This window comes from Mytilus edulis, chromosome 1 (genome assembly GCF_963676685.1).
Source record: "Mytilus edulis chromosome 1, xbMytEdul2.2, whole genome shotgun sequence".
In the NCBI taxonomy this organism is placed as follows: Eukaryota; Metazoa; Mollusca; class Bivalvia; order Mytilida; family Mytilidae; genus Mytilus; species Mytilus edulis.
In genome coordinates, this window is record NC_092344.1 from 21111078 (window position 1) to 21124487 (window position 13410).

Consider the following 13410-nt stretch of genomic DNA (forward strand, 5'->3'; position numbering starts at 1 on the left):
ACAACACAAAACCTATCAAAAAACTAGGGGTGATCTCTGGTGCTCCGGAAGGGTAAGCAGATCCTGCTCCACATGTGGCACCCGTCGTGTTGCTTATGTGATAACAAATCCGGTAAATAGTATAATTCGGTAGGTCACATTCATGAAAGGGAAGGGAATTGTAGTTACGACGTAAGGAACATATCCGATATCATTTGTGAAACGGTTATTCCATAACGGTCAACCAACTCGTGATGGCGTCCGTAAAATTTACGAAGGGATGATTTCAACTTCACAATTTGGAACTCTTGTTTTAATAGCTTCCTTGTGAGCAGCAACCCTCTATCATGAAAATCATGATAGGAAATGCAAGCACGGGAATATCGTATCAATTGGGAGATATATACCCCGTATGCAGGTGCATAGTGCCATTATAAAAATCAGCATATGTTTTGTTTTATCCAGATATTTATATTACAAACTATACAGTGATCACGGTATCAAAAAATGTCGCCTCGATGGAACTGACAGACAAACAGTTATAGCAAGAAGTGGTTCAATTGGCAAGATTATGTTGGGTAAAATTTTAAAAAGTTCACCATAAATGGTGTGCCTGTGTGTAGCTTCTTTTTTTTTTATTAAATTACTATATACACTATAAAATGAGCAGTTCTAGAAGAACGATTTAAAAATGTGCATGACTGAGAGTAAATGGACCATGTCTGAAATCATCGCATTGTATAATGTATAGGGAAGTTTGATTTGAAAAAAACGTACCTTTTTAGTGTTACCAATTCTTTTGAAGATGTAAGCCAAATCCATGGTACGTTTGCACAAATGTTGAAGTTTTTGTCCTATTATGGAATTGTTTTAAGAATTTCACATTTTTCCATACTTGGTTATTTAGTTTCAATAAAATTAACAGAAGACTGCACCTTTTTGTGTAATAAGGTGCTCCTATAATATCCAATACACATGAAAATTCACAGAATTATAAATTCAGTTACTTCATATTTTTATATCCGACAATACGGTAACAGGTTTTCGCACTGTTGAAGACAGAACGGTTGTTTACATCCACTTTAGTTGAATTGTGGTGTATCGTTTACTTGGTAATAAAACAACATCCCCTTATTTTTATATTTTATGATTCGGCCTTTTCCTAGAGAGGACAACAAATAACAAAAATGTATGAATAACCGAAGTGTGAGGCTAAGCAAACTGATATTTTGACACCGTAATCCGTGACGACGTAAAATTTATATGATTCTAGAAATTACAAAGTAAAACATAAACTCTTATTAATAGCTTTAAATATATTTTGATGAACGTAAATTCATTAAAATTTAATATCTGTTTATTTCAGATCTCGACGAAGGTCTACTTTATTGGACTGATAATACTAGATCACAAATAAAATCGGCTTTCCTTAATGGATCTGACATCAGAACAGTATATGATGCATCACCTTGGTCTCACTTTATATATGGATTTGACATTAGCGACAGTTATATATATTTCACAGATTGGAACATAGGACTGTATGCTATTCCCAGACATGACCAAGATGCGATGGCAGAGCTCATATATTCTAACAAGTTAACCATGATCGACGTTAAAATATACCAATTTTCAGGTTGTAAACATAACTTTAAAAGTAAAATAACAAAGCGTACCGACCTCCGAGGAAAATTCAAAATGAAAATTCCCTTTAAGCCCTAGTCACACTGTCACGTTTTGACAGCTAGGTTTTAGTACGGCTAGAAATGTTACGTTTCATATATTTTGTTGTCAATTTTTAACGGTCCGTACGTGTTACTGGGTTTTTCCACGTTCTGATACGTATGTCTACGTATTGTTACGTTTTGTTAGTTTTTTAAGTAAATATATGGGGTACGTTCTACCAAGTTTAAATACGTTTCATTACGTATAAACTACGTTTTAGTACGTATTACTAGGGGTCAGTACCACGATTAAAGTACGTTTTCGCACGTTTTACTACGGGGTTGTACGTTTATTCTATGCATTATCACGTTTCACTACGATGTGATCATTGACCTATGAAACAGCGTCACTAAAGAATAAAATTTAGAAAAAACCGAGATGCAGAGAGGGAGAAAAGTAACTACAGAAAATCAAGGAGAAAAGCTTCGAATTAAGAGATGTACGAACGATGCAGTAGATTAGCAAACACAATATGCGTTATTTTCTCAAAGTCTTGTTAAAAGGGAAATAAAACTGTTATACAGGAAGTGACTGTACAACAAAGAAGAGTCAAACCTGTGTTACAGTCGATTCCCTTGGTATTCTCAACATTGTTTTCAAGACAGAAAAAAAACCTAATATTTTAAAACACTTGGATAAATTATAAGATGACGAAAAGAAAAAACTTTTTTTGATTAACAGACTTTTTTTCTCTAGGCATAAAAAAACTTGAAAGACACAGTACTCTGGGCGACTAACATGTTGCGAACTATTATAGCATATTCTGATCTGTGTTTGTTAAATTGATGAACATGAAAAACAGAAAGAAAAGTATAGAAAAGTTAAACAAATCACGAGGTGTCGAGTCCTTTAATGCGTACCATGAAGCGTAATATACCGTACAAAAAGTCATGAAACGTGGCAGATACGTACTAAACCGTAATCACACCGAGTGATTCGAATCAAATACGTTTTAGTACGTATCGGGTTCGTTTCTTATACGTATCTCAACGTTCCTTCTACGTTTTACTGCGCTTTTCTCCGTTCCAACTACGTTTTTGTTTTTAGTCACGTTTGTATTTTGCAGACAACTACAAACGGGATCGATCACATATCAATCAACGCATAGCTATGTATATAGCCGTGTTTAGTACGGATCAATACAATTCGCTATGTATGAAAACGTAGCAAAACGGGATAGCCGAAACGTGACAGTGTGGCTGGGGCTTAATCAAATTACAAAATGAAAGCTCACACACATCTGCAGACTAATGGAAAACAACTGTCATATACCAACAGAAAACGTGGTTGTATAGCTAGCAAAACAGTAGCATACAATTCAATATAAAATGTAAAAACATATTGACAACGATGATTGAACAAAAACATAATAGGTAAAAATAAACACCGCGTAGAACCCCACATGCGGGGTGTCGGCTATGTTTGACACGGGGTGGCAATTTCGAAGCGAAGAAAAAATATCAAAGTAAGTTCAAGTATCAAATTTTGTTTTAGAATTCTTAGTACCAAATAATGTATTGCACGAAAGGGACTGAATCACAATTAATATCCTGCAAGCAGAACCAGTCGTTTTTATTGCTGTTTTCTCAAACACCTCGCACTAGTTTTTCGTGTTGCAGATTTTGAGGCTTCATATACAAATTTCTGGATAAAACGTCTTTAAACGACTTCTCCCGTATCATCTATATAGAATTAAATTCCAATCATGGAATTTAATCAAATGCCAGCTCCTTACTTAGAATTGATTGGTTTTAGAACTAGCTTTTCATCAAACTATATAGTGTCGCTCGGGGTGTCAGATTTTGGGTCTCAAGGAGTAGAGGCTGTTACTAAAATATGCATAGATTTGCATGTAAAATCGGTCTTTATCTGATATTTTTTTAATTCAAGCACATCTACTATATTATGATAACACATTACAAACTAAAGGTACTTCATTTGTGCCTTTGATTTCATAAATAGTAAAAATTTACTCAAACTATTTTGTTTTAAAGCTGGAAAATGATTTATTTTCCTTTTTAGTCACTATCATGGTCAGAAAAAAGTCACCGCTGTGGCTTAATGCACCGAAACATGGAAGAAATTTACAGAGCAGACCTCCATAAAATATTTGGCCGCAGTCACCATGCAACAGTCAAACTCTATCATTGGCATCAAAGTTCTTCCCCAGGTTCCTCTCAAGAGAGCTCGTGCACGCCGCAAAAAACACGGACTCAAAAACGATTTCGATTTCTCTCTCCAATGCAACACTCACCGGCATCTTTATCATCAAATAACAATACATCTTCAAGGAGACCTGAAGACGATGACACTACTATTCTTAACGATTTCAAAACAGCGATTCAAAATCTCAAAAACTTTTCTAACTTTTATCCAACTGTTAAGAATAAAAGAAAATAAATTTCCTTTAGACAATATTTCTCTTGTTCTTTTCCTGGAGACGGTCAGATTAATGTCTAAAAGAATAGCATCGGAAATGTGGTATCCGGAAACAACAAAGAGGTTTTTGAAAACTGTCTACAGACTTTTTTACGGTAATTTTTTTATGTTTTATGGGTGGACAGAAAAGCATTGGACCCATTACAGAAAATGTGTGTGAGCGCGGAATGGCCGATCCCCAAGACACAGGAACTAATTTTGCAGTTACAAGCCATAAGATACTATCATACTTCAACAACATGCTTTTGAGAGGAACCTGGTGAAGAACTGTAATGCCAATGATGGTGTTTGACTGTTGGTGGCATCGACCAAATCTTATATGAAGGTCTGCTCTGTGAATTTCTTCCATGTTTCAATGCATTAAGACACAGCTGTGATTTTTTTCTGACCATGATAGTGTCTGAAAACTAAAGAAATCATTTTCCGGTTTAATAGCAAAATATTTTGAGTCATTTTTTACTATTTATGAAATCAAAGACACATGTCTTATAAATGAATTGCCTTCAGTTTGTGATGCGTTATTATAGTATAGTACATGTGATTGGATTAAAAAGTATCAGATTTATAAGACCAATTTATATGCAAAACTATTCATATTTTACCAAAAACCTCTACCCTTTGAGACACAAAAGCTGACACCCCGAGCGCCTCTTTAAATTTTGATGAACCAATTAATTTTAAGTAAGAAGTTGGTATTTGATTAAATTACATGATGGGAATTTAATTCTATAGTAATGATACGAGGGGAAGTCGTCTAAAGTAGTTTTTTATCCAAACATTTGCATATGAAGCCTCAAAATCTGCAACACGAAAAACTAGGGCGAGGTGTTTAAGAAAACAGAACAATAAAAACGACTGCTTCTGCTTGCAGGAAATATATTGTGTTTCAGTTCCTTCTGTGAAATACATTATATGGTACTAAGAATTCTAAAAAAAGAAATTTTGATACTTGAACTTACTTTGATATTTTTTCTTCGCTTCGAAATTGCCACCCCGTGTCAAACATAGCCGACGTCCCGCATGTGTCGTTCTACACGGTGAAATATGTCACCAAAGAAATAAAAAAAAAACATATAGAAATCAAAATCGTATTGCGAGAATACAAAACAAAACACCATCGTACAATAAAACAACGAGGGGATTTATAGTATTGAGCAACGTCAAATAGGTATTGCCAAAAAATTGACTTACCAGTAGTAGTACTTCATCTGACTACGAAAAAGACGCTTCGTTAACGAGTTTAATGTTCCGGAATTACACACGGCTACACATTGTTTTCAATGATAGAATAATATCTATATTAAAATTTCCGTCTGGTCGTTAAAAGTTTCTATGGTCACATTTTGTATGTTAGCCCTTTATTGGGATACCCCTTAATTTTCGTAAATATTTTCGATGCACATATCATCAAGGATCATCGGAATGATGTAGACAAATATTTAATACCATTCCCGAGTAAAACTTTCAGATGGAAATTTAACGCGTTTTTCAATGAAAACGAGAAAAAATATTTTTCAAAAACAGTTTTTTACATTTGAGAGGACAGAACATATTATTTCAATACTGCATGGAAATTTTGTCTGGCAAATTCCAAACAATTTTGTCAAAAACTCAAAAATAAAAACATCATTTGTACCTTTTTTAAATACGGAAATTTCCTATTCGTCAATCAGCTCCACCATTTATATTTTCCTTAACAATACATTTGATAGTTTCGATGTAATTATATACATCTTCTAGGATAAGTTAATTTATTTTTGAGAGATTTGATATATATATAACTCGTCTAAACATCAACCCAACTATGTTAGATCTGTAAATTTGCTTTCGCAAATTTGTTGGTTCTTCCCTCGCCGGGATTCGAACCCATGCTACTGTGATATCGTGACACCAAATCGCCTGCACTGCAGCCGTCCCGCTAGACCACACGACCACCTGGGCTTTGGCAATCGCCAATGACAGTCAGCAGGGTTAAAGAACATCAGTTGTTCGACCTGTTAGTCAAATGCGTTTTGTTTAAATATACTTTTTCACTTTTTTGATCTTTTGGAAAATGTTGTTTGTTCTGTTATACTCTAACTCGCGTGGCTTTTGTGTTTCCTATGCAGATGTAAGACTATACTAACAGGCATTGTCATGCACGAGTTTGACCGAATCAAGATGGTATTTACGCTCCAGATGGGATTGAAACCAAAGGCAATGTTTGATACAAAAAGGTGCTGACAATATAGTCACCAATACGAAGACAATTGATAGTACGGAAAGTTTCATTCCATGGTACGAGCAGACTTTCAGATTTCTCGCTGCATTGAAAACCCATTGGTGGCCTTCGGCTGTTGTCTGCTCTATGGTCGGATTGTTTTCTTTTTGACAAATTCCCCGTTTCCATTCTCAATTTTATTATCAATCCACAATTGCTTCCTGAATGCATCAGATGAAAATTAATAGAGGTCAAGATAACACTTTTCAATTGACTGACAGTGCATCATCGTTAGTGGCTGTTTCATTATACTTCAGGTAAAGGAGGTCCTGATCGTGTTCCGAATTCTTTCAAAAATTCGACCGGGAAGACAAAATTGATAAACCCAAACATTTTTCATAGGGCAATTGTCACCAGAATATTTATAAGATTAATTTTGTACCTGCAAACGTAAATCTTTGTGCTCTGTGTTTGCTCTGAACAAACTCTGTCTTGCGCCGATCTTGTTCGTGTCAAAAAGAGTAGAGTATCTAAGGCTTATACGCGTAATGAATCCGCATATGATGACGAAGAGATTGATTCATATCCCTATTTAATGAATACTTGAGCTATTGTATGTCGCTTTTAAAAGACAAGTTATATAAGGGTCATGATTGATTTTTAAATAACAACATTAGCAAATTGGCATTACATTGTATTATTTTCCATTACTTCCCTCAAAAGTTATGAGTCTACACGTTTTTACCAGATTAATCACACTAATATAATGTTCATGCACCGAACTGATTGTGTTTTACACTCAAACAAACGCTAAATCAATGCAAGTCACACTTATGCAGTCGCCTCGGTTGACTATGGTATTTTTTTGTGTAATAACTGATCTGTCCAGACTTTGCAAATACACAATATGTGTTTATCTATAACTATATATTAATTTTCACAAAATACACAACTGTTTACATGCAAAATTAAAAACACTGTTTTAGTGATTGAATTTTTTTTTTTTTTCAAAAATAGAAAAAAATTCTGAAATAATTTGATAAGCTGGTGTTTAATAGTTTAGAATATAAAAAAATTAGTAATATACTGTTGTGAAAAAGTATAAGCAATGTAAAAGTTTATGAATGTGAAAAGGTCAGGGCAACCTCTCATTTTGCTGTGTCATAAATGGAAAAACATCAAAAGGTTCCAGATCAACGCCTTTTAGTAATGGCAGCTCTTCATATAAATAGTCAAATTTGTCATTTTAACATCGTTTATAGTATAGGCTTATGATTGAACCGCTTTTATAGGCTAGCATACTTTTAAATAAATATCTCCTTTTTGTCCTTGTGATATTTTGAGGTCTGACCTTTGACCTTAATTTCACAAAAATGTGACCACTCTGGATTTTCACGACCAATCTTTTTTTTATTGTATACGTTTTTCTCTTTCCATCGATATATAATTTGGGTATGTGCTCTTCCGGAACATTAAAGTTTTAAAAAAATGAACTCTGATTGCAGTACTATACAATTAATAGATTACAAAAAAAAACAAAAAAAAAATTTAAAACACATTATTAAGCTGACAAACAGCGTCAGTATCTCTAAAATGTACTTCAAAACCATCGTGTAATATTTAAGAAGGTGATACGGAATATTTATCAACATTGTTTCTGTATCTTCCGAAACTTTTCTTGATATAACCTTGGTTCATCCACTTTCTGCTCAAACAATGATGATGTTTTACAAAGTTTGAGTAACAGCTGAAAGGTCTCGCATATCGAATCCATTGGGAAATATATATCCCATATGCAGATGAAGTTTGTATATTGCTACTAAGGGGGTGGAAATTGATAGTTTCGAAATAAAGATCGTTTGTCATAGATGCTGGCACTGAGATGACCTCTTATGTCAAATTCACGTTTTTAATCCAAAAATGAGCCATATGTGGCCGTGTCTGATTCTTTATACTGATAAATTAATTGAACCAATTCAGAAAAGTTTGGTTTGTTAATGGTTTGTTAATGGAAAAAACATCATCAATATATGTGAATGTCGAATTAAATGATCAGGCATCCTTTGATGTTCTCGTTTTTGCCAAGTTCCTGACGGAGCACCGATTCATGTAGAAATAGGAATGCGAACACACTGTTAAAAAGAGTTACCTCCAAATTCAACAAATTTGTTGCCAATAAGACACTCTAGAATAGTGCTTACTTGTTCCTCTGTGTAGCATGTTTTACCTTTGTGTTTACTTTTGATAAAATATTCCATATGTTATTAAAAAAATATATATTTAGCGTATGCTATCATTAGTATTTGTATTTCTTTTGTTCGTTTTTCCAATATCACATGGGGAAAGGTAGTTGATATTCATCAGGATATATATTTTTCTAATTTATCATAAAGCTTTACACCTTGAGTAAGATCAGTCCTTAAGTTTTATTCAAGTTTCTCTTTTGCTTTACAGTAATGACTTCTATTATCTAGTTTTTCTCAAGTTTTTAACAGCAGATGATGGAACTCAAAAGCAGTTCACAAATAGTATTATCTTTCAATGGTATACGAAGTCAAATCTCCTTTAAAAAGAAAACTTATATTCATAAGATGTCTCGGTGAATATTTATTAGTTGTTTATTAGTAAAAACAATAATATACATGTAGTGTGTTTTCTTCAGTAAAGGAATGTACCAAGTACAAGGTAATTCGACACCAAGAGAAGAGGTCAGCAGGATATGAAACAGATGTATCGTTAGATCTACCCATCACTGACGATAGATTAGAACATAATTGGTATCGAATTAAAAGTGTAAATGGGGATGGCATTCCTACTTATGCTCCCGGTATTTTTCATTGTGGAACATATAATCCAATATGGTTAAATGGTAAGTGATAAAATTATAATGAAAAAAGAGAATTTAAAGCATTGTTGACATGGACACCTGGTACTTTAAAAGTTATCTTGTCATAGCGTTCGACGAAAAATGGCAGTATCTATAACTATATTGATAGTCAGCACCTCGGTTTTGACATGAATATCAAATGTGTGGTCATTTTTATAAGTTTACTGTTTGCAAAAGTATGAATTATTCGAAATACTAAGGATTTCTTATCCAAGGCTAAGGTAATCTTAATTTCTGGAATTTAGGTCATTAATTCTTTTTAACTTTAAACTTGTTTGGCTCTCTAACTTTTTTGACCTGAGCGTCACTGATGAGTCGTATATAGATGAAACGCGCGTCTGGCGTCTTAAATAATAAGCACTGTACCTTCACTACAAACCTGTAAACGTCTGAAATGTACTGATTTCTACTCGACAAGTCTGAATTAGTCTGAGATTTACTTGATAATACTCGACTGTAGTCTAAACCATACTTGATAGTCTGAACTTGTACTTAACCATTTTAAACGAGTCTGAACCATGCTCGACCTAGTCTGAACCATGGTTAACCTAGTCTCAACCATACTCGATCTAGTCTGTACTATACTCGACCAAGTCTTAACCAAACTAGACCTATTTTTTTGTGTCTATATATTGTATTTTATCAATTTATGGAACTGGGAATTTCAACAACAATTTAAAATTATATATGTATGTATTAAAGCAATTTAAAGCAAAATTTCACAATAAGCATAATATTATTTCAACACCATATTTATCAACAGTCACACACACACACACGCACACATATATATATATATAGTATTTTTTTATATAAATAAAATTAAATTTCAAAATGCTCTAAAAGTCCTTTTATTCTCTACATTTTTCTCCAACCGGTTTCACATCTTTGTGATGATCATGGATGAATGTAACTAACGGTAACGTAACGTCACGATAATAAGTCTATAACAATGCATTAAAGGAACGTAACCCTTACAAAAGTAACGTCTTATCTGTTAAGGCTTGGTTTGTACTTCTGTATAAACATATTTTCTTTATTAATTCTCATTTCTTCGGTGAATTGGTCGTCACATTGGTAAAATGGGAAAACATAGTATTTGGGTGATTTGGTTCTAGCGCATAAATCCAGGTGTTCTCTTACGTAAATCATCTTAATTTCTTTATGTCGGATTTGTTGACGGTGAACAGTAAATCTTTTCGGTAAAGTGTTTTCTGTTTGTCCAATATAATCCTTTTTTACACCCATTACATTTGATGACATAAATTAAATTGCTCGATGCACACGTAAAAGAGTTTTTAATAGTGAAAATCTCTCCTGATTTAAATTCATATGACTGTCCTTCCATAATATTTTGACTAATATATTAATTTGAACGTCCGCATTTTTTTACAGAAGGAATTGTATCATCTTTGCTTAATTTCGCGCTGGTGAGTAATTTCTTCAAGGATTTTGACTGTCTTTTACATGTTTTACTCTTTATAATTTTCTGTGTAGCAAGGGTTTTTTTCATTCTTTGATCTTTCATCATAGTTGGTACATTTTGATATATTATGGTATACGCCTCTGTATTTCATGGGTTATACGATGAGACGTATGGTAACATTTGATTCGTATCAATTACTGTGTTTTTCGGTCTTCTTAGTTCATGAATATTTATAGCCTTTGCACGTTTTACTCCATTATCAATCAAAGTTTTTGGATATCGTCTATATAATAGTATTTCGTTAAGTTCTTCGAGTCTTTTATTTCTCAATTCAATACTGGAGACAATAATACATATTCTTCTCGCCAAATTGAACGGTATGTTTGTTCTTGTGTGCTTTGGGTGACAAGAATTGCAAAGTAAATATTGTTTAGAGTCTGTCGGTTTAAAGTTAATTAGAACACACCCGCGAAATCGCGGGGAAATAAAGCGTATGTAAACTGTAAAAAAAATATAACTGGAGAATTCCAGGAGAGGTATCAAAAGTCAAAAGTACCGTTTGGGACTGGGCACATTTTTTTCCCTCCCCCTTTTTTCCACATACCGATTTTTATTCTTTCTGTTTTTCTGTATACTATGAACATACATATACATATACTATAGTTACTATATAAAACGGTCACTGATAATATTAAGTCATCCCAGTAAACTATTGGAATTTACAGTAAATTATAGCAAATTTATACAATTTATTTATAGTATATATGTATCAGTGGCGAATCTAAAAATTTTCATAAATGGGGACCCACTGACTGCCTTGGAGGGGGCCCCGCTCCAGTCACGCTTCAGCAATTCCCTATATAAGCAACCATTTTTTTTCTAAAAAAAAGGGGGGCGAGACCCCTGCCCCAAGCCCCCCCCCCCCCCCTAAATCCGCCTCTGTGTATGAAGATACAGAAATATTTCAGTGACAACTCTATCTATAGTATACAGAAAAACGCAAAAAAAATTGTTCTGTCTCAAGGACTAATTCAAATTATGTTTAATTTCAAAACAGGCCTATAGGGCAGCGGGAGTTTTTATATTTCTCAAAAAGTCAGTCCGATGACGGAAACAATATGTGGACGCATTTATTTTCGTTTTCCTCCCAATATAACCCAAGCTCAAATACTTTAAGCAAGGATGATAAATGCTAGAACACACCCGCGGGCATCCAAGGGTGGTTGAAAGTGTGTAAAGTTTTGTTGGATGGATTTTTGTAAAACAAATTAATGACTTGAGAATATTTCAGGAAAGCTGATAAAAAGTTATAGATACTTGGGGACAGGACAATATTTTTTTAACCCCTTCTCCTTTTTTCCCAAAATTTCCATTTTTGTTTTGTTTCCTATTTATTTCAATATGAACATACGTTTAGTATGTTATGAACATGCATTACTATAGATAAAGTGTGTTTGCTTTTAACTATCAATTCTAAGTTAACTAATCAATCAACGGCGGTCAATGATATATTATATAGACCCTCTCTATTTAATATACTTAGTGACCCGATGAATTTTTGTAAGAGATTTTATGACTGAAGAATTTCAGAAAAGGTATAAAATGATATAGGTACTTAGGGACATGACTATTGTTTTTCTAGCCCGGCTCCAACTTTTTTCCCTCAGAAACTCCTATAATTACTCTTATATTGATTTCAATAATGTAAGCGTTTATCCGGCTGTATATTATGAACATACATTACTATAAATAAAGTGTATTTGCTTTTAACTATCAACTCTCAATTTACTAATCGATCCACGGCGGTCATTGGCATATTATATAGAACCTCTCTATTTAATAAACTCAGTGACCGCCGTGGATAGATAGTTAACTTGAAAATGATAGCAGATAGCAAATACACGTTATTCATAGTATTTGGTATGTACAAAGTACACTGAGAACGCAAACCGGATGTCTAGTCTGACTTAAACTTTCGTCCAATGACGGAAAAATATCCGGACGCAGTTTTATTTCGTTTTTCTCCCAAAATAACCCAAACTGAATAGTCAAAAGAATGGATGACAAATGCGACAATATATGGTACCTATAGGACACAGAGGCATGATGATTAATTTATTGTGGAAGGAAAAGAAGCGACACACAAAATGAGGTCTTTTCGTTTAGTAGTATAGATATCGATTTCAATTTCTGTATCTTTTTTCATTATCAAGATATCTAGAAATGGTAATTGTTTATCGCTAAATTCCATAGTGAACTGAATACTTTTGTTGATATCATTGATTAAATTTATAAATTCATTTAATTTTTCTAAACTAGAAGTCCACAATATAAAACAGCCATCTAAGTAACGTTTCCAATTATCTAAAATATATATGTGGAATTGGGAACCGAACTGTAATTTGGATCGTTCGTACATTTGAGTCTCCAAATACGCCATTACTAAATTTGCATAGGTTGGGGCAACTTTTGTTCCCATGGCTGTACCAGATATCTGTCTGTAAAATTCCCCGTTGAAATTGAAGTAGTTATTTTGAAGAATAAATTTAATTCCTTCAATAATGAATTTCTTCTCTATCCGATCAGGTACTTCGGATGGAAATTTTTCAAGCCAAAATTCAATAGCTATTAGTCCATATTCATGTGGTATGGTTGTATGCAGGTTAACTACATCAAAAGAAACCACAATGCTGTCTTTGCAAACTGTTCTGGGAAGATGGTTCAACATTTCTAAGTCATCTCGGACAAAATTTG

General features: G+C 33.6%; 1 protein-coding gene across 1 annotated transcript in view; it reads left to right on the forward strand.

Annotated features, from left to right (window-relative positions):
- Positions 1 to 9006: 9006 nt before the first annotated feature.
- Positions 9007 to 13410, forward strand: part of LOC139527390 (mucin-22-like) — a 46377-nt gene continuing 41973 nt past the window's right edge. The window contains exon 1 of the mRNA XM_071322806.1: positions 9007 to 9212. The gene's annotated coding sequence lies outside the window, so the exon portion shown is untranslated. The remainder of the gene's footprint in view (positions 9213 to 13410) is intronic.